Source organism: Hylobates moloch, unplaced genomic scaffold (assembly GCF_009828535.3).
Source record: "Hylobates moloch isolate HMO894 unplaced genomic scaffold, HMol_V3 SCAFFOLD_8, whole genome shotgun sequence".
In the NCBI taxonomy this organism is placed as follows: Eukaryota; Metazoa; Chordata; class Mammalia; order Primates; family Hylobatidae; genus Hylobates; species Hylobates moloch.
Window position 1 is genome coordinate 93,075,669 of NW_026652283.1, and position 23,305 is coordinate 93,098,973.

Here is a 23,305-nt window from a genome sequence, read left to right on the forward strand (position 1 = left end):
AGTAAATCTTCATCAAGTTGAGAAAATTAACTCTTGACGGGATTTATGCTTGTTGGTTGGTGATTTGGATTCTACACATTCACTTCTATATCATTACTTATTCATCCTTTTATGCAAAACAGAGAAACGAGAAGCAACATTTCAGTGTAATGAATAAAGATAGGATATATTATCAAAATGTTCAGTGAAAAGTGAAGCAAAATGGAAAATCATACTGCACACAAAATTTTTAAATTAGTCAACCTGCATTAATGATAACATAGGAAAAAATGTAAAACTCATACACACACAACTGTGGGTTGTGCATGGAAAGTATCTGAGACCAACTCTACCTGCACACCTGGCCCCTGCTTTCCTGTCCAATCGCATGCCTCATTGCTTCTCCTTTTGCTTTAAGGCCCCTGTGGGCACAGGGATTCTCCCACAGTCACTCAAATGCTGTGTGCTCTCTTTGGCTCACGAACTCTTTTTTTTTTTTTTTTAATTTTTTATTTTCAGTTCAGGGATACATGTGCAGGTTTGTTATACAGATAAACTTGTGTCATGGGGGTTTGTGTACAGATTATTTCATCATCCAGGTATTAAGCCTAGTACCCATTAGTCATTTTTCCTGATCCTTTCCCTCCTCCGACCCTCCACCCTCTGACAGGCCCCAGTGTGCATTGCTCCCCTCTATGTGTCCATGTGTTCTCGTAATTTAGCTCTCACTTGAAAGTGAGACCATGTGCTATTTGGTTTTCTGCTCCTGTATTAGTTTGCTAAGGATTATGGCCTCCAGCTCCATCCATGTCCCTGCAAAGGACATGATCTTGCTCTTTTTTGGGACCTTTTCTTGAAGTGCTCTCCAGTTCTCACTCTTTCATGTGGCTATATTTGAGAGATTGTTTCTCGTTTAAATGGAACTTCCACCCTGGGTTTTTTCCTCACCTTCCTGCTCTTTACTATCCCACCCTCTGCAACCCTAAGTGAGGTGTCATTCCTAGGTTGACCCACATCACTCTGGTTGTGCCCTTATCGTAGCACCTAATTGCTTTCTTATGCTTGCCTGTTTCACTGTCTGTATTCCATCCTCCACTGTCAAATCCATCTGAGCAGAGAGAGATCACGCTTATCTCCTCAACTGTTAGCCACTCTTGGCACGTTTTTTGGTGCTCAGTGACCATTTGCTGAATGATGCAAGAGTCACCGACTGGATGCCAACACTATTTTCCTTTTTTACTCCTAACATTTGATCTTAGACTGATGTATCTTGTCACTTCAATTTTTAGTAATTTCCATTGATTACTCTGATATCAATCTTTGTCTGTATTTAGACTATAAGCTTTTGTTCTGATATTTTCTGCTTTGGACGTCATGTTTCTCTCTCAGTGCAGTCAGCCTTCGCTAGATCAACATGTTTGTATGTACTGCAATAACTATGGTCCCTTGGGCAATGGACTCCAATACTCTGGTCCCTTGGACAAGTCAGACCAATAGAAACACCTACTCAGTGGACTTGAGTCAGACTGGTCACAGACCATGGACACCTGTCATGTGGAAGACATTCATTCTGGAGCCTTTGGACCACTCCAGCCCCCAATTATTAATATGCTGGTGTTTTCTTGAAGTTCTGCGTAGACCTGCTGTGATAAATGCAACATTTGGAATCAAGATGAAGTACTCAAAACAGATGCATTTTAAATAAAGGGAATCCTCTATTTAAAAGAAAAAAACTAATAAAGAAAAATGAGAGACATAAAGATTTGTTAAGTAACAGAAAAACAGAAATCCTTATTTATACATACAAATAATTTATACACATTTTCTTTTTACAAAAATAGGATTATACTAATAGTGATACTTCATTTTAAATTTTACTTATGATGTCCTGAAAACCTCTGTAGGCCAGTACATTCAAGTGGTCTTTTCTCTTTTTAAGAGCTGCATAGAATTCTGTTAAATGGCTATATAGTATTTTTAGAGACATTTTATTATTAACATACATTTGAGTTGTCTTTAACTTTTTATTCTTTCTATTAGAAATCATGTTATAGTGAAGATCCTTGTCTTAATCTCCATGTATTGTCTTTCCTATTCCAATAGTATAAATTCCTAAAAAGTAAGATTGCTGAATAATAATAAATGAAAATCTATATTTTACTATATGCTGTCAAATTGCCCTCTAAAATGATTTCATCATATTATGTTTCCATAATGTATGGGATTTCATGGTTCCCACATCATCACTATCACTGGTTCTTCTCAACTAGTTAGATAGTTGACGACTTAAATTTGTGAAAATGCAGTCTTGTTATTTAAATTTGCATTGTAATTATTGTTGAGGTTAGGTATCTTTTTACATAATGATTTGCTATTTAAATTTATTTTTCAGTGGGTTGGCAGTTTATAACTTTCATTGATATTCTCTTGGGTTGTCTTATTCTTTCTGGTTTTTAGTTCTTAGTATATTAATTTTATGCCTGTGTTAACAATATTTTCTCCCACTTATGGTTTTCATCGTAATTTAAATTTATTCTGTAGTCAAGTCTGTCTTTTTTTCCTCCCTTCTAAAACTAAGTTTTGTTTATTACCTTGGAAGTCTGATCATTCCAACACTAGAACTAAAACTTAAACTAAGTTACAGAGAGATAGAGATGGAGAAAACAAGAGAGAGAAAAAGGAGAAGGAGGAGGAGGAAGAGAAGCAGGCACAGAAAGAGGAGGAGGAAAGGAGGAGGAGAATATTCCTACAGTTTTTTCTTCTAATAATGTTATTATTTTATTCTTTAGATATGTCTTTGGTTGGGTTCTTTTTCTTTTGTAATAGAGTTATGATTCTGAACATAAGTATTCCCACTAGATAGACAATGACCCAAACACATTTTATTAATTAATCCCTTCATTCTTTCCTCACTGGTTTTAAATGCAACTTTATCATATATTATAGTTCTTCTAAACTTTTACTAATTTGTTGGGTGAAACTTAGCACAGTAACATCACTAGCATTTTGATTTGCTTTACATTAATTACTAATGATGATTAAATTAATGGGTTTAAAATTTTGAAAAATGCTCTTTAGAATAAATATTAATTACAATGAGGTTTTCAGTCTTCTGAAATATTGTTGGAATGTATTTACCTAAATTAATTTAGAAATTTTAAATTAAAATTTAAAAGTAGAGTCTTCCTATAGTTTTCTTTCTACTTACTATTTTTGTTAAGTTTTAATATCAGGGATCTATTTGTAAACATACATTTGGAAGCTTTCCATCCCTGCCCTGTTTACTTTGGAATAGCTTAAATAGTATCCTTGAATCCTTTCTGGGACTCACAAATCCTTGACGCCTGCTCTTTATAAAAGATAAATCTTTCAGTTTTTCCTGTGTGTTCTGCTTTAAACTTTTCTAGTCAATTCTGATAATGTTGTGTCCTAGTAATTCACACATTTAACCCCACAATAAATTAATTATTATAGCGTATTACATATTTTAAATTAAGTCTTATTATCCATATGCATATGTATATGCCATATGTATGTCCTTTTTCCCTTGTTAGATTTACTTAAAAAAATGCTGAGGCTTGGAGTAGTAGGTAAATGTTTGCCCCAGGTAACACAATTTAGTAAGTGATAGATTCTAGATTGCTCTGCAGGCCACGTGACTTCAGAACTCATTGTTAACCATTGCATTATGCTGTTTTCAAGGAAGCAGTCTCATTGTAGTTATTTTATTATATGCCATTTTTGTATTTCTTTATTTGATATAACAGAAACCTAGGGATTTGCATAAAATATCCTGCTGGTTTTAAAAATTTTCTCATTGTAGTAATTTTGCTTTATGTTTCAATGGCATGCTATTTGACACATAAAACTTCCTTTATTCTTTTGGCCTTTATGTCTGTATTTATTGGAACGTTGTAGCTATAATGCCACCTACAGAAGTTAATGTTGTGAATGTTATAGGTACATAATGTTATAGGTACATAAGTTGCTGAAGGGCGCCACAGATGTAAAGTAATTGCTTTCTTAAATTTAGCCGCTTTAATAATTATGTATTTTGAAGATATTTGAGAAAAAAGAACCATGTGCTTATATAGTATTTTTAAAAAGTACATACACATAATACATACTGGAAAAATATGCTAAGATATTATGAGGAATAATTCTGGAGGATATTTTTATATTACTATTTTGTAACTTTTCAAATAATTCCAACTTTTATTTTAGATTCAAGGGGTACATGTGCAAATTTGTTACATGAGTATATTGCATGATCCTGAGGTTCGGGGTATGAGTGATCCTGTCACCTAGGTAGTGAGCATAGTATCCAATAGTTAGCTTTTAAACCCTTGTCCCCCTCCCTGTCTCCCTCCTCTAATAGTCTCTAGTGTCTGTGGTTCCTATCCTTATGTCCATTTGTACCCAATGCTTAGCTCCCACTTATAAATGAGAACATGCAATATTTTGTTATCCATTTCTGCATTAATTCACTTAGGAAAATGGTCTCCAGCTATATCCACATTGCTGCAAAGGACATGATTTCATTATTTTTTATGGCTGTGTATTAGTCCATGGTGTATATGAACCCCATTTTCTTTATCTGATCCACCATTGATGAGCACCTAGGTTGATTCCATGTCTTTGCTATTGTGAATAGTGCTGTGATGAACATATAAATGCATGTGTCTTTTTGGTAGAACAATTTATTTTTCTTTGTGTATATACTCAATAATGAGATTCCTGGGTCAAACGGTAATTTCATTTTAAGTTCTTTGTAGAAATGTCCAAACTGCTTTTCACAGGGGCTGAGGTAATTTACATTACCACCAAAGGTGTATAAATGTTCCTTTTCTCCACGACCTTGCCAGCATCTGTTATTTTTTTACTTTACTTTTCTATTTTTTTTTTTTGTTTGTTTTTTAGACAGAGTCTTGCTCTGTCACCCAGGCTGGAGTTCAGTGGCATAATCTCAGCTCATTGCAACCTTTGCCTCCCGGGTTCAAGTGATTCTCCTGCCTCAGCCTCCCGAGTAGCTGGGATTACAGGCACCTGCCACCATGCCCAACTAATTTTTGTATTATTTTTTTTTTTTAGTAGAGATGGGGTTTCACCATGTTGGCCAGGCTGGTCTCGAACTCCTGACCTCAAGTGATCTGCCCACCTCGGCTTCCAAAGTGCTGGGATTACAGGTGTGAGCCACCACACCCAGCATATTTTTTTTTTTTTTTTACTTTTTAATAATAGCCATTCTGACTGGTGTGAGATGGTATCTCGTTGTTTTGATTTGCATTTCTCTAATGATTAGTAATGTTGAGCATGTTTTCATATGTTTGTTGGCTGCGTGTATGTCTTCTTCTGAGAAGTGTCTATTCATGTCTTTTGCCCACTTTTTAGATGGTTATTTGGTTTTTGCTTGTTGAATTGTTTAAGATTCTTATAGATTGTGCATATTAGACATTTGTCAGCTGCATGATTTGTGAATATTTTCTCTCAGTTTGCAAGTTGTCTGTTTACTCTGTTGATAGTTTCTTTAGTTGTGTAGAAGCTCTTTATTTAGGTTCCACTTGTCAATTTTTGTTTTTGTTGTGTTTGCTTTTGAGGACTTAGTCATAAATTCTTCCCCAAGGCTGATATCCAGAATGGTATTTCCTAGGTTTTCTTCTGGAATTATTATAGTTTGAGGTCTTACACTTAAATCTTTAATTTATCTTGAGTTACCTTTTGTATGTGGTGAGAGGTAGGTGTCTGGTTTTATTCTTCTGCGGATGGCTAGCCAACTATCCCAGCACTATTTATTGAATAAAGAGTCTTTTCCCTATTGCTAATTTTTGTCAACTTTGTTGATGATTCAATGGGTATAGGTGTTTGGCTTCCTTTCTAGGTTCTCTACTCTGTTCCATTGGTCTGTGTGTCTCTTTTTATACCAGTACCATGCTGTTTTGTTTACTATAGCCTTACCGTATAGTTTGAAGTTGGACAATGTGATATCTCTGACTTTGTTCTTTTTTGCCTATGATGGTTTTGGCTATTTGGGCTCTTTTTCAGTTCCATATGAATTTTAGAGTGTTTTTGTCTAATTCTGTGAAAAATGACATCGATAGTTTGATAGGAATAGCATTAAATCTGTAAATTGCTTTGGACAATACGGTCATTTTAACAATATTGATTCTTCCAATTTATGATGATGGAATGGTTTTCCGTTTGTTTATGTTGTCTATGATTTCTTTCAGTAGTGTTTTGTAGTTCTGTTTGTAGAGATCTTTCACCTCCTTGGTTAGCTGTATTCCTAAGTATTTTACTCTTATGTGGCTATTACAAATGGGATTGCATTCTTGACTTGGCTCTCACCATGAACGCTTTTGGTGTATGGAAAGGCTACTGATTTTTGTTCATCAATTTGTATCCTGAAACTTTACTGAAATTGTTCTGTTTATCAATTCTAGGAGATTTTTGGCAGAGTCTTTGGGGTTTTCTAGGTATAGAATCGTATCAGTGAAGAGAGATCATTTGATTTATTTTCCTATGAATCTATTTGACTTATTTCCTAGGTGTCTTTTATTTCTCTCTGCTGCTTGATTGTTCTAGCTAGGATTTCCAGTACTTTTTTGAATAGGAGTGGTGAGAGTGGGAATCTTTGTCTTGCTCCTGTTCTTAGAGGGAATGCTTCCAGCTTTTGCCCATTCAGTATGATGTTGGCTATGGGTTTTGTCATAGATGGCTCTGATTATTTTTAGGTATGTTCCTTCAATGTCTAGTTTATTGAGGGCTTTTATTATGAAGGGATGTTGGATTTTATTGAAAGATTTTTTTCATGTCTATTGTGACAATGATATGGTTTTTGTTTTTAATTCTGTTTATGTGGTGAATCACATTTATTGATTTGCATATAGTAATTCAATCTTCTATCCCAGAAATAAAGCCTACTTGATTGTGGCAAATTAACTTTTTTATATACTGCTGGATTTGGTTTGCTAGTATTTCGTTGAGGATTTGTGCATCGATGTTCATCAGGGATACTGGCCTATAGTTTTCTTTTGTCACTGTGTCTTTGCCAGGTTTTGGAATCAGGATGATACTGGCTTTAGATAATCAGTCAAGGAGGAGTCCCTCCTCCTTGATTTTTTTTTCTTTGAATAGTAGAAGTAGAATTTTTACCAGTTCTTTCTTTGTACACGTGGTAGAATTAGGCTATAAATCCATCTGGTCTGGGGCCTTTTTCATTGGTAGGTTTTTTTGTTGTTATCATTCAATTTCTGAACTCGATATTGATCTATTCAGGGTTTCAATTTCTTCCTTATTCAATCTTGGGCAATTGTGTATTTGCAGGAATTTATCCATTTCCTCTAGATTTTCTAGTTTGTTTGCATAGAACCATTAATAATAGTCTGATGATCTTTTGTATTTTTGTGGGATCAGTTGTAATGTCACCTTTGTCATTTCTGATTATGGTACATAAAACTTGATATTTATTAGGAAGTTGTAACTTTTTCAGTGTGAATTACTTCTTTTTCCCATTTAATAATTATTTCCCTGAGTTATATTTTATTCATAAAAACATTGTCACACCTTTTTAAAGGTATTAATTTTTGCCTGGTATCTATTTCTAACTTGTATGCTTTTCTAAATTACAAGTAATGGTTGTTGATTTCCTCACCTGAGAATCTTTGTCTTTTAAAATCTTTAGATTTTTGTTACCTGCTTTTGTTATAGGACCAACAGGTTCACGTGTCTGCTTCACAGTCATAGACCAATTACACTGAGACAGTTTGCAACAGAGAAAGAGTTGAATGATCACAGGGTGCCAAGCAAGGAGATGGGAAGAGACCCTCAAATCTATCTCCCAGAGGAGTTCTTGGTGGGGGCTTTTAAGGGGATGATGGAGGGGATAGAAAATTGGGGTTGTTGATTGGTTGGGGAAGGGGAGACAAGAACATCAGGATGTGGAAATTGCATCCTTTGTTGAGCCAACTTCTAATGTGGTCTTTCAGAGTAGTTGGCGTTGGTAGGATACTTCAGACTGGGTGGCATCAGCAGTTTCAGTGAAAAGATATCTCAAAGGGAAAACTTAACATTTCATAATGTTCAAGTTGTTATCTAGAGAGCAGTTAAAGGGACCCATGATCTTGTAACAGGGTCTACATGATTCTAGGAAAACAGGCACCAAACAACTATGAGGAAGCAAGTTAGAGAACAAGCTGACTTAATGATTAATGTGGAATGTGCTGCAAGCTTGGTTATTTTCATTTCTCCCCATCCCTCCTTCCCCGAATAATTTTATAAAGTTTACAGAGATGGTTTCATTTTTATGCCTTTTGCTTTTAACGCTTCTTTGCTCTTTCTCTGCTTCTATTTTTTCAGCTTTTCCAGATTAATTTTCCCAAATTATCTGAAAATCTTACATGTTAATTTTTCCTTTAAAATTTGAATATTCAATTACATTCTAATGCCAATGATTCATAGTATAGAATTGCACAAAACAGACATGCTTGCACCCTATGTCTAATCTTTCCTTTTTCTTGCATAATCCTGTGAATATTTATGTGTATTTCTCCAGTCCCTTTTCTTGTACTTTACTGCTGTTTATAAGCACATTTTTGTTTGTAAACAATATTATACTATACCTATTTTGCAGAAGCTCACTTATTCACTTAGCAAATATTTCTTGACTAGGAAATATTACCATTTTGATTTTATATGTACACAACATTCTTTTTAATGGAAACAAATAATTGCATGAATATTTTATAATTAATTTAAATTACCATTTCCTTGGGCATTAAAGTTTAATTTTTCTATTACATACAATTCTGCAGTAAATATTGTTGGCTATGTAAGTTTACATATGTGTGGCAGTCAAGGCTGGCTTCGTGGACTTGCCATGTATGCAGTTGCAAAAGGCTCCACACTCAAGAGCTCCCTGTTTGGTTTAAAGTTCTGCTGTCACTGTCTTGAAATTCCTAATTTTTAAACAAGGGTCCTGCATTTTCCTTTTGTACTGGGTCTGGCAATGTAGGTAGCCAGTCATGGTGTAGTCTTTCTGTGAGATTGGAACAACATATCTGGATCAATAGGCATGTGCATACTACATTTTGATAGATCCTTTTGGTTGGCTTTATTCCTTACACTGCCCACCAGCATAATGTGAGATAACACATTTCTCTTTACTTTCTTTGGCTCAAATTAAATTTTTGCCAGTGTAATGTATAGACAACATTTCATTGTTAGTTTGTTTCCCCTGAATAGTAGTGAACCTTAGCTCTTCATACAATTTGATAAATTGTCTTTAACTCCCATGTCTTAATCTTTTTTTTTTCATTTGGAGTATTTCTCATTTCATGATATTTGGTAAGAGGAAGAAGGCATTTCCCACTGGAGAAACTGGAAATTTTAGACAACCATGTGGGTAGCCTTGTGAGAAGTAGTGATGGAGCAATGTTGTATAGGGCAAATAGAAAGACCTCGGAAATAGGGATCAGATCTGTTTTTGGATGAGTTTATACACCTTTCTCAGCCTCAGTTTTCTCACATGTCAAATAGGAATAGTTGTAAACCAGACTTCATAGGGGTGTTGTGAGGATTAAGTAAAATAAATTATATATGGTGCTGGCTCTTCTTTGAGGCCTGTGGGCATAAATAACCTTTCCTTCCCCATCTCTTAAAATGACTAAAATTCTTACCACTTTAAAAAATATGATGGCAAAGCAAATATACATCCATCTTAGAAATAAACACAATTGATGACACAATTTCATTTTTACCTATGAGAATAGCTTCTAGGAAGTATTTATATATCACCTAGAAAAAGATTACAGCGTAACAAGTTTTAAACCCTTTTTTTAGAAGAGCTGCAGGAGCCCAGAAAACTGCATTTTGCAAAGTACTTCAGGTGATTCTAATACAGGTGATGTATGCTCCACACTTGAGAAACACTGGCCTTAGGAAGAAAGTTAAAGCTAATTTTTTTTTCTGGTGCTGTTTAATTAAAGGAAAATTATTTTCCTTTTACCATAGCATCAGAGTTGCTCTATTTTCCCTTTTCAGGTACATCAACAGATTTTCCTGTCTCTCCTCATCAACTGTTTCTTCTTATCCCTTCCATATATATACTTTATCTTAATTCAGATTTTGCACCTTCATACTTTTGCTCATACTTTTTGTCTCCTGGAACATTACATCCTCCATTTCTCCTTCAGGTGATCTCCTACTGATGGAATAAAACCTACATCTCCTCTGGGGGTGTTAATCTGGAGGTGTTAACTGCCACATTCAAGCAGAATGCAGTGCTTTTCTCTTTGTGTGTTCACAGTGAAGACCACTTGTTCTGTGAATTAGAATTTTGTTTACATGCCTATATGTATTAGGATTAATTCAGAGCCTCCTTAAGGCCAGGGACCATAGCTTGTTCATCTTTGCATTTCTAGTTTCTGATGCAGAAGGCTCCCACCACTACTTAGTCTTTATCTAACTGTGTTGAGCTGGCTGTGTTCACTTCTCTATTTTCTGCTTCCATGGTAGGGTACATCCTGGGTTTTTCTTCTTATGCTTTAGTTACTCCTTCAATGGTTCCTCATTCTGTCCTCAATGCTTGGATGCTTACAAGTTGGTTACCACCATAGAGACTTTGGACTAGCTGCTCCCTTTGCCAGGAAAAGTTCTGCCCTTAGATCTTCAAGTGGCTTATTTCTTCCTCTTATTCCATTCAATTCTTTGCTCAAATGGCCCCTCTACAGAAAAGTCTTCCCTGAACATCCATTCCAAAGAAGTAACCATAACCACCCTACAAGTCACTCTCTTACATTAGCATGATTAATTTTCCTTATAGTCCTCCTCGGCATCTGAAATTCTCCTGTGCATGTAGTTACTTCTTCACTGTCTGCTGGAGACATTGTGTTGCCTTTAGCCAGGTGTTAAAGGTACAATGGCTTATGCACTTTTGTAAACTTGGCATAAAACAAAGACCTGGCACAGATCGGAGATCACTGTATTTTTTTTTTTTTTTTTTTTTTTTTTGAGACAGAGTCTCACTCTGTCGCCCAGGCTGGAGTTCGGTGGCGCGATCTCGGCTCACTGCAAGCTCCGCCTCCCGGGTTCAAGCCATTCTTCTGCCTCAGCCTCCCGAGTAGCTGGGACTACAGGCGCCCGCCACCACTGTATTTTTGTTGAGTCAGTGATGTTTGCTGTTTTATGGATAGAAAGCCAAGGAATGATCAAGTTGCCAGGATGGCGGTAGTAGACACTGTTGGTGCCCAGTCAGCTTCCCTTTTCTACTGCCATTCCCCCAACTTCTCTTAGTGTAGCTATCTCTTCTCTATAGACAGAGACCACTGAACAGGAGATTATGCATCTCTTCTGGAGCTACCATAACCAATGACTGGCTAATATGGTTGTCCAAAGACCAGCCCTCTTGCTCTTGTAGGGATACCTCTGCAGTGTAATTTATATAATTCTCCTGCAGAACAGGTTAGATTTAGACTGTTCTGAGACCATAACCATACTCAGCTCCTTCCCCCACACTCCACCTCCACTGACACCCCTATCCCCACTGCATTATTCTGCTTCCTTCCCTTTCTTACAGATTTGAGAACTTTCCCTCAATAAATCATTTGTGTCTGAATCTGTCTCAGAGTCTGCTTCTAAAGAGCCCAATCAAGGGCCACGTTGTTCCTTGGTGGAATGTAAGACCAATAATCAATTTCTTTATTCATAAAGGGGTTGGAAAGTAGAGCTCTCTGGCCTCCAATATGTGAGGAAAGCTACCATGATGTAAAACACTCAGAGATTTAGGATTGGATTTTATTCACATCCTGTTGGTCAAACTTTCTGCCTCACATGAAATAAAGCAAATCTGACTCATACAGTTAAGTTCTGGTCTCTAGTATCAATTGTCAGAATGATGGAGGATTTCTTGGTTCTTCATGTGCTAAAGTCCTTGGAAAAAAATTAATTCATTAGTGTATTTAGTAAGCACTACATGTCTGGCACTGTGTTAAGTGGTGTGGTTTCAACAGTGAATAAGACTGACCCCAGACAGATAATTACAGCATCAGTAATATCTACTTCACCTCAGTGCTTCCAGCACTGTGGCTATGAGTCCAGACTCTGGGGCCAGACACTGTTGACTCTGAATCTCTGGTACTTCCCAACAATGAGAAAAATGAGTTAAATGACATGTCCTTTAACTTCTTGTGTCTCTGTTTCTCACCTAAAAACTATGCCTGTTTTATAATTGGGGTTCAACCACTCAGTCTGGTATTTGATAAGTGCCAACCGGGTGCTAGCAAAGAGTAGTATCATAAAAGAGTAATTGTCTCTCAAAAAATGTGATTTATCTGTTAGTACAGTAATCTTTTCTTGTTCTAACAAATTGAGAAATCTACACTTGGTCAGGGGACAGAACATAGGGGAGCTCTTTGAGGAATAATGTGAAATGTCAATAGATTAAACTTAATCCAACCAAATATATAAATTTATTCAAAAGCAGACAGCGTTGCATATAAATTGACTCAAAAGCAGATACTAGTACTGCTTATGGTATCGGGTATCAATATTTAAAGAAAATCTGAAGCAGGAAAATAAGATTAAAAAATAATCATGTTTCTTCTGAAAATTTGAAAAGAAAATTTTGTTAGAGAACCCTACAAAATACTTAGTTCCTAAGAGATGGTCGTTTGTAGCCTTCTGATCTAGTCTACCTCGGCAGTGGCCTATAAACAACTTGAGCTTTCTTTCCTTCTGTTTCTTTCTGCAATGGAAACTAAGGACAGGGATTACATTGTTGGTTCAGATAAATTTTACTTTATATATTAGGTAAGGCCCCGGAATATTGCTGTGAATCAATATTTTGCCTATCAGTTCTATTTTAATTGTATGAGGAAGCTAGTGTTTAAAGAAAAGAAAAAATGTTTTGTTAAAGCTTAGGTAAATCAATACTTGTTTTTGCTTTCAATGAGAACAACGTTTTGCCACTTTTTTCTTCTTGACTTACAACTTGTCATTTGTGGATTATCTAAATGTGTGTCTCAGAGATGATTCAGCTGGAATCTGCCCCAGAAATAGAGAAAAATCGCTTTTCAGAAGGCAGTTTGACCCAAAACCATGGACAGACTTGGACGGGGCTTATTAATTATAGGTACATCTGCCCCATGCAACTTGTTTCCTGCATATGATGCCTTACTTTTTCCCTGTGAAACTATACAGAAAGTTATCATTTTGCTTAAGTGAAAGGAGTTAAAATTGACAGGAATTTTCTGCTCTCAGAAAACAAAACATCTTGTTAATACTCTAATATATCTTGCCTGTCTGTCCTCATTTCCAGAATAAGAGTTTGTCCTAACTTGGGGGTCGTAATTTTTCTTTCCTCAGGGGTCTGCTCTCAACATACCCTACCTGCCTAGAGGCACCCTGTGCTAGCTACCTTGGACATAATGGCTACGTTGTGGTCACCAGGGTAAGCCTGAGCTTTCAACATCTACAAGGCAACTGTTTGCAGACTTCATTCCCTTCCCTGGAGAAGGGCAGCACGCAGTCAGTTCCTAGTGTTATTTGATCTGTGTTTCTCTTTGAGGGCTTCCGTCTGAGGGAAACAGCTGCTCCTTCTGCCCCATGGGCTTTGCACACAGATTAAAAGCGGAGTAGTTATAGAACAAAGATTATAGTAATAACTAGAGCCAGTGAGTTATTTAACTCAGGAGGCCAACAGTGGTCTTTGAGTTGGAATAAATTCCTAAAACTTTAAACAGGTATTCTGCTGCTTTGCTGCCTTTGGTCTTGCCTAGCAAAACACCTTTTTTTTTCTTGCTTCTTTTTTTAAAAAAAAAAAATATATATATTTTTATTATACTTTAAGTTCTAGGGTACATGTGCACAACGTGCAGGTTTGTTACATATGTATACATGTGCCATGTTGGTGTGCTGCACCCATTAACTCATCATTTACATTAGGTATATCTCCTAATTGCCATCCCTCCCCGCTCCCCCAACCCCACAACAGGCCCCAGTGTGTGACGTTCCCCTTCCTGTGTCCAAGTGTTCTCATTGTTCAATTCCCATGTATGAGTGAAAACATGCAGTGTTTGGTTTTTTGTCCTTGCGATAGTTTGCTGAGAATGATGGTTTCCAGCTTCATCCCTGTCCCTACAAAGGAAATGAACTCATCATTTTTTATGGCTGCATAGTATTCCATGGTGTATATGTGTCACATTTTCTTAATCCAGTCTATCATTGTTGGACATTTGGGTTGGTTCCAAGTCTTTGCTATTGTGAGTAGTGCCACAATAAACATGCGTGTGCATGTGTCTTTATAGCAGCATGATTTATAATCCTTTGGGTATATACTCAGTAATGGGATGGCTGGGTCAAATGGTATTTCTAGTTCTAGATCCCTGAGAAATCGCCACACTGACTTCCACAATGGTTGAACTAGTTTACAGTCCCACCAACAGTGTACAAGTGTTCCTGTTTCTCCACATCCTCTCCAGCACCTGTTGTTTCCTGACTTTTTAATGATCGCCATTCTAACTGGTGTGAGATGATATCTCATTGTGGTTTTGATTTGCATTTCTCTGATGGCCAGTGATGATGAGCATTTTTTCATGTGTCTGTTGGCTGCATAAATGTCTTCTTTTGAGAAGTGTCTGTTCATATCCTTCACCCACTTTTTGACAGGGTTATTTGTTTTTTTCTTGTAAATTTGTTTGAGTTCTTTGTAGATTCTGGATATTAGCCCTTTGTCAGATCAGTAGATTGCAAAAATTTACTCCCATTCTGTAGGTTGCCTGTTCACTCTGATGGTAGTTTCTTTTGCTGTGCAGAAGCTCTTTAGTTTAATTAGATCCCATTTGTCAATTTTGGCTTTTGTTGCCATTGCCTTTGGTGTTTTAGGCATGAAGTCCTTGCCCATGCCTATGTCCTGAATGGTATTGCCTAGGTTTTCTTCTAGGGTTTTTATGGTTTTAGGTCTAACATGTAAGTCTTTAATCCATCTTGAATTAATTTTTGTATAAGGTGTAAGGAAGGGATCCGGTTTCAGCTTTCTACATATGGCTAGCCAGTTTTCCCAGCACCATTTGTTAAATAGGGAATCCTTTCCCCATTTCTTGTTTTTGTCAGGTATGTAAAGGTCAGATGGTTGTAGATGTGTGATATTATTTCTGAGGGCTCTGTTCTGTTCCATTGGTCTATATCTCTGTTTTGGTACCAGTACCATGTTGTTTTGGTTACTGTAGCCTTGTAGTATTGTTTGAAGTCAGGTAGCATGATGCCTCCAGCTTTGTTCTTTTGGCTTAGGACTGACTTGGCAATGTGGGCTCTTTTTTGGTTCCATGTGAACTTTAGTTTTTTCCAATCCTGTGAAGAAAGTCATTGGTATCTTGATGATGTGAAATTAGAAACAGTAGATTTCTATCTATTCCTTGGAAAGTTAGAGGCCTGGGGAATCCTACTTTGTGAATTTCCTTTTTTCCTCCTTTCTGTGATGAAATCTTTTTCTGAATTTAAGCTGGTTTTCTTGTGAAGTTAATGACAAAACTTGTTTGTTCACTTATGTCATTGTAGGAAAAGATCTCTTTCACACTTGTCTCCATTTTCTCCCTTCAAAAGGTTGAAAGTCATTTGAGAACCAAGGTATGACCTACCTTTTTATTCATCTCTTTCAATCCCCAAACTCCAATGTGTTGCTTTGAACAGAGCAGACAGGCATTCCATGGTTGAATGAATTTATAAAGGAAGGAAGGAAGAACGAAAAAAAGGAAGAAAGATCAGTTTTTGAATAATTGCTATGTGCATATCTCTGAAAAACACACAAAAAAGTCAAACTAAAACTAGCTTTACGTATTTCCCGAGGACATACTATATTGCTGGGTCATAAATGACTTGTGTGTTATTTATCCATTTAGTCATATGACACCCTTCTAAAGAAGATTCTATTATTATCTCCATTTTACAGATGAGGAAGCTGAGGACTTGAGCTAGGATGTGAAAGAGTTAGGATGGGAACATTGGCCATTCAGTTCCAGAACTCATGTTCTTAAACTTTATATTGTTTAGCAATTTGGTCTAATTTGCTTTGTCTGATTTTCAAGAATGTTTATTTCTGAGAAAACTAAAAAAAAAATGGTAATTTTGAAGATCTAGTGAATCTCTGATTAGGAAAGGCTAAGTAAACTCTTGGGTCTGAAACTATTTGTAGAGATAAGGGTAGGGGCTTTTGATAAGGGGCAAAGGAGTAAAAAAGAAAAAATGGGGAAAATAAGGGAAAAGAACTGAAATGATTCCCTTTACTTCCATATACACTTCTGATTTCCAGGAAGGATTGGCAGGATGGACACAAAAGGATGTATAGAATTAAGAAGGCTGGGCCAGGAGCCAAAGAGTTAAACTGAAAAAGATAATCTAGTCCCAGAGTGAATGGCTGGATCAAAAGATGGCATCTGCTGACTGCAAGGTCAAATGAAATATTTTCTTGCTGGATACTTGTCTCTGAGTATCCTGTGATGTTCCTTGAGCAAGATAGTGGCGGAAGAGTTGGCTTCAGGAAAGCTGTGGGTACCAGGGCTTTGAATTCCAATTAAAGTGTTGTGACTGTGCCTTGTGAGGTAGTGGGAGGGGATCACTATGTCATCAACGCAACTGAAAGCTGAGGTTCCTACTCTAGATGTTTGAACAGCCAATAAATGGGGTTAAGAACTTCAAGGCTAAGAACGCTGAGCCTGACCCTGTCAGGGGATGGGAGGCCCTTTGCTTAGATCCAGGGCACTGAGGCTGCAGCTTAGCTATGGGATTGTGAACTAGTAACTAGGAGCATGGAGAGACTTAGAACCCAAGCTTAGGGAAAAAAAAAAAAAGTTCTGAAACTCTTATGTGGGCAAACAGGCAATCCAGACCTCTGACCTAAGATAAGGTTTTCATATTATAACATAAGAATGGCACAAAAGCAAGTGGAGTAGAAATGGAAGTAAACTGTTTTAAGGTTATTATGCTATATATGAAGTGGTATAATATTATTTGAAGGTAGATGGTGATACGTAAAAGGTACATAGTATAAAACCAAAGTGACACCCTAAAAAACAGGAGTTACAGCAAGTAAACCTATAAAAGAGATAAAATCATATTATAAAAAATAGTTAATACAAAAGCAGGCATTGAAAGAGGATAAAGGAAACAAAGAACAGAGGAGCAAATAGCAAAACACTATATAGTAGATTTAAATTCAAGTGTGTCAATAATAACATTAAATATAAGTGGTCTGTACCACACAAATAAAAGCAAAAATTGTCATATTGGATAAAATAGCAAGTCTCTTCTATGTGCTGCAAATAAGACATTAAATTTAAATATAAAGACACTAATAGATTAAAATTAAGAGATCAGAAAATATATACTATTCTGATACTAATCAAAAGAAAGCTGAAGTGGTTATATTAACCCATGATACGAAGTATAGTTTAGAGAAAAATATGTTACCGTGGAGAAAAAGGGTCATTTCATAATGATAAAAGATCAGTTAATGAAGAGAATATAATAATCTTAAACTTTGTGTACCTAAGAAAAAACTTCAGATGTATTAGGCAAAAAATATTAGAAGTGAAAGGAGAAACTTACAGATTTACAGATATTATTAAAGATTTTTTAACTCCCTTTTTCAAATTTTTTGGGAAAAGTAGACGGAAAATCACGTGACTGTTAAAGACTTGAAGAACATAGTCAACCAACCAGACCTCACTTACATTAATATAATAGTCTATCCAAAAACAGAACACAAAGTCTTCAAGGGCACATAGCCAAATTTTGAGCCATGGAACAACACTCAATGAATTAAAAAAAAAAAAAGCATACAAAACCACGATAGAATTAATTAGAAATAAATAACAGCTGCCTCTCTGGGAAATTCGTAAATATTTGGAAACTAAATAACATATTTCTAAATCAACTATAGGTTTAAGAAAATCAAAAGGAATATTAAAAAGCATTTTATATACCCTGAAAATGAAGACATAACATTTCAAAATGTGCAGCATGCAACTAAAGCAGTACTCAAAGGGAAATTTATAGCACTGAATGTTTATATTAGAAAAGAAAAGAGATCTTAATTCAGTGACCTCAGTTCCTACCTTAAGGAGTCAGAAAAAGAAGAGCAGATTAAAACTAAAGCAAGCAGAATGAAGAAAATAATGAAAATAAGCATGGAAAGTAACGAAATAAAAACAGAAAAACAATAGAGAAAAAAATCAATGAAATAAAAATCTAGTTCCTTGGGTTCATTAAAACTGATAAACCCGTACCCAGATTAACCAGGGGGGATAAAAGACAATACACAAATTATCAACATCAGGAATGAAAGAGGAGGCATTATCACAGCATTATGACAGATGATATAGATATTGAAGGGAATATTAGCAAATTTATGCCAGTAAATTTGTTGAAATTTAATGACAACTGAAATGAACAGATTCCTTGAAGACACACTCTGCCAAAATTCACTCAAAAGGAACCACAGCACCTCTATATATACTAAAGAAATTGAGAACTGTAGACCCAGATGGGTTCACTGGTGAATTATACCAAATATTTAAGGAGGAAATAATGCCAATTCTATACAGCTTTTTCTGTAAAACTGAAGATAGTAGAGTACTTTGCCACTCATTCTATGAGGTCAGTATTTTCCTGATTACAAAACAGGGCAAATGCATCACAAGGAAAGAAATCTAAGTACTAGTATCCCTCATGAACTCAAATGCACAAATTCATAGCAAAATTTTAGTAAATCAATTTGTAAAAAGTAAACTGTTAGTGACCAAATGGGGTTTAACACAGGAATGCAAGATTAGTTGAGCATTAATAAACCAATCAATATTCACTATAACAAGAAACTAACAAACACATGGTCATCTCAATAGAGAGAAAAAGCATTTAGCAAAATCTATAATATATTCCAGATAAAAACTCTCATTAAACCAGGAAGAGAAGGAAAAGTCCATAACTTGATAAAGTGCATCTACAAAAAGCCTATCGCTAACATCTTTTGTTTTATTTTACTTAATCCTCAATATGCTAGTAGCTAATATCTTTTTCATGGTAGAAGACTAAATGCTTTCTTTCCAAGACAAAGAACAAAGCAAAAATGTCTCCTTTCACTTTTCTTCAGCATTTTACTGGAGGCTCTAGCTTGTGCAATGAGGCAATGAAAAACCACAGGAAGGGAAGCAGTAAAATTATTTTTATTTGGAGACATGATTACCTATGTACAAACTCCTACAGGATCTACTAAAAAGCTACTAAAACAAATAAGTGTATATAGTAAGGTTGCAGGATCAATAAGATCAATATAGAAAAATTAACTGTATTTCTTTATTCTGGCAACAATCTGAAAGTAAAATTTTAAAATGCCATTTGTCATAGCATCAAAAACTTCAAATTCTCAGGAAAAGTTCTCCAACTACTACCTTATCTCTCCCTGAGTTAAGCACCCTGGAGAGGGAACTGTTGTCAGTGCTCTTTTCCCTAGTTTCCTGTCCACTCACCTTCTAGTCCAGAGGGCTTACATTGCTGTCTTGACAACACCAATATTGTGTTCATCCAGATCACCAGTCCCCTCTATTCTAAAAAAAGTTCCTTCATTTTTAAAAAATTAGCTTTCTGGCTGGGCGCGGTGGCTCAAGCCTGTAATCCCAGCACTTTGGGAGGCCGAGGCGGGCGGATCACAAAGTCAAGAGATCGAGACCATCCTGGCTAACACGGTGAAACCCCGTCTCTACTAAAAAAAAAAATACAAAAAATTAGCCGGGCGTGGTGGTGGGCGCCTGTAGTCCCAGCTACTCGGGGGGAGGCTGAGGCAGGAGAATGGCGTGAACCCGGGAGGCGGAGCTTGCAGTGAGCCGAGATCGCGCCACTGCACTCCAGCCTGGGGGACAGAGAAAGACTCCGTCTCAAAAAAAAAAATAAATAAAAATTAGCTTTCTTTTTTGATCTATTTATTGCATCTCTCTCCTGGTTCTTTTAATACCAGAAAAAAATTTCAATGTATCACTTGGTTTACATTTCAGAACTTTCCTGGTGATTCTGATGTTTCCTTTATTTATTCAATAAATATGTACAGAGTTAGCCATTGAATTATATGGATTGCACACAAAGATGAACTTATATAGCAGAACTCCTTCTAAGGGAAATATATGTCTCCATGCAAATGGGGTAGGGTAACATGGGGCAGGGATGGAATACCATCAGATGGGAAGAGTATGAAAAAAATATGGAGATATAAAAGTAGTTATGTAAGTAAAATATATGGTCTTCAGTTTTTGAAGGACTGGGCACCTAATCTGTATTCTTTCTGTCTGACTCTCTTCCTGCCATCATTCTAGACGTCAAACGTTGGAATGCATGAGTGAAAACAACATCTTGAGCTCATATTTAATGATCTACCGCAGCCGTATCTTGGACCTTGCAATCACTGGGATTTTCTCCACTTCTTCTAAAGTATAAGTTTGGGTTTTCTAGTTTCTGATCTCAGTTTCCTGTTATTTCAACATGCTCATTGAGTTTCTCCTATCTTCTCTATCCTTTGAACTCTTTTAACTTTCTAACCCCTTTAACTTCTCTCAATTTTGCATCTTCTCCTATCTCTACTCTCTTATCTACCCATCCTAAAATCCATAAGCTGTTGCCCCAAATCACTTTTTTGACAATATTCTCAGTTCTGTTACCCTTGTGGCCTTTTGGTGCGTCTCTACATAGGTGTTCAGACAGTTCAGCATTTTAGAACTGATCTGAATTTTGGAGAAGTAACGAAATACACATCAAATAAACTCTCATGCATTCACAGGACAAACTAGCATGCCATCTTTGTGTGTGTGTGTGTGTGTGTGAATGTGTGTGATCCATGTGCAGTGTTGGAAATACTCATATCCTCAATTTGGAGTGTCTTTTTTCTCCTCATATTGAGGTACCTAGAAAAGCAGTTTTTAGAGTATGACTCCAGGGTAGACCTATTTTGTTGTCGCTGGGTTGGTTGGTTGGTTTGTCTGTTGTGTTTTTCATATGTTTCGCCATGTTGGCCAGGCTGGTCTCGAACTCCTAGCCTGAAGTGATCAACCCGCCTCGGCCTCCCAGAGCGCCGGGACTACAGGCGTGAGCCACCACGTCCAGCCCCCACATTGCTTCTGGCCTCCGTGGTAGACCTCCCAGACGGGGTGGTCGGGCAGAGGCGCTCCGCACATCCCAGACGGGGCAGCCGGACAGAGGCGCTCCTCACTTCCCAGACAGGGCGGCCGGGCAGAGACGATCCTCACTTCTTCCCAGACGGAGCGGCCGGGCAGAGGCGCTCCTCACTTCTTCCCAGAAGGGGCGGCCGGGCAGAGACGCTCCTCACTTCTTCCCAGAAGGGGCGGCCGGGCAGAGACGCTCCTCACTTCCCAGAAGGGGCGGCCGGGCACCTTTCTGATCCTTTATCCCACTTTCTTTTTCTTCCACTTCCTTCTCCTTCGTCAAATAGAGGATTGAGTTATTATCATTGATCCATACAACGTCCCTGTCTCATTCATTTTCTTTAATTCCCACTCCCCATTTCTATTCCCGGTCTTCCCATGTGCAACCTTCCTAATATGTTTGATACGCATCTTTTTGTTTGTATGTATTTTTAGAAAATGTTTATTGTTTTGTGTGCAAAAAAAATTAATAAAAAAAAGAAAAGCAGTTTTTAAATGGGAAGATTGGTTAGTATGATGGTGAGCAAAAGTTACAGTATCTGTGGTTATGGTGTTTTGTGCCAAGACTTGATTTTATCACCATTTCTTCAGGGCACCCACCTGCCTTGGAGAGGGCCAAATAGACACTGACAATATTTGTTTCCCTACGTGTCCTGTTTTTTTCCAGTGCTTCTTAATCTAGCCATTGCTTTTCCTTGATTGTTCACGTTTAGTTATCTTTCCACAATTACTGAGGATGTTGTCAAATCTTGCTGGCCTAGGAACATTACATCTTGTGAGTAACTTTGCATATTTCTGCTTTGACCCACTGTGTATTGACATTTTAGTTTGGCACTTATTTTCAAATTCTGGGGTTCTCTGTCTTTGCAGCTGATCTCATGTATTGCCTGAATGCATACAAATGTAAGCACTTACACACACGAAACATTTGCAAATCATTACACAAATATACTCAGTCCAAAAAGCAGCAATATTACCACTACATATTTATGGCAGCACAGACACAGATGTCACCAACTTAGCAAAAAGACAAAATGAGTCACAAGAAACCAGTGGTACTCAAGGAAATAGGGGATATTTCATACTTTTTGACAAGCTATGATTGCAACTCATGCTCAAATGCAGAAGGGCAATGACAGTAATGTGCACAAACTGGAGGTAATGGATGCTCCCTCTTCTCTCATGGTCTCTGAGCTGCTTTATATGCAGCTGTCACTATCCATCATGCAGCAAATTAGAAGCAAGGGTCTGTTGCAAATGAACGCCTGAAGAATGTAGATAAAACTTATGACAGGAACTTCTATTCCTTAGAAGATTTCATGTTTTTTTTTTTTGAGACGGAGTCTCGCTGTGTCACCCAGGCTGGAGTGCAGTGGCACAATCTCGGCTCACTGCAAGCTCCGCCTCCCGGGCTCACGCCATTCTCCTGCCTCAGCCTCTCCGAGTAGCTGGGACCACAGGCGCCCACCACCACGCCCGGCTAATTTTTTTGTATTTTTAGTAGAGACGGGGTTTCACCGTGGTCTCGATCTCCTGACCTCATGATCCACCCGCCTCGGCCTCCCAAAGTGCTGGGATTACAAGCGTGAGCCACCACGCCCGGCCTCATGTTTTAAAAAATCAGATACTTTCGGGATTTCTGGTTCACAAGAGTTTTTAAGAATCTATTTAAATCCTCATCTGCTGAGAACCAAATAGGTGAAAGTGATGGGGCAGATACTGAAGGGGAGACTCAAATAAGTATGACTTGGCTGTTGACAGAGAAAAAGTTCACAAAGAAGTAGCTGATGAGTAAGTACTTTAAAACTCCCACTTCATATATATATACCATACACATATAACTCTTCTGATCCTTGACGAAGCACCAGATCCATACTTGCAGATTGATTGACAGTAGATGCTAGTCACTTTTCTCAGGATCTGGCCTCCAAATTTCCTCCTTTATGAATACCAAGAGAGGAGAAGCTGAAATAATTTCTCTATGCATTGACATCATCTCATATTAAGTCTCTTGGTGATTTGATAGTATATGAGCTAATCTTCAGGTACATAAGCTCTAAAATAGGGCCTTTAGGCAGCCAACTAAGTGATGAATTCCATCCTCCTCCAAGAAGCAATGGGACCATTTATGA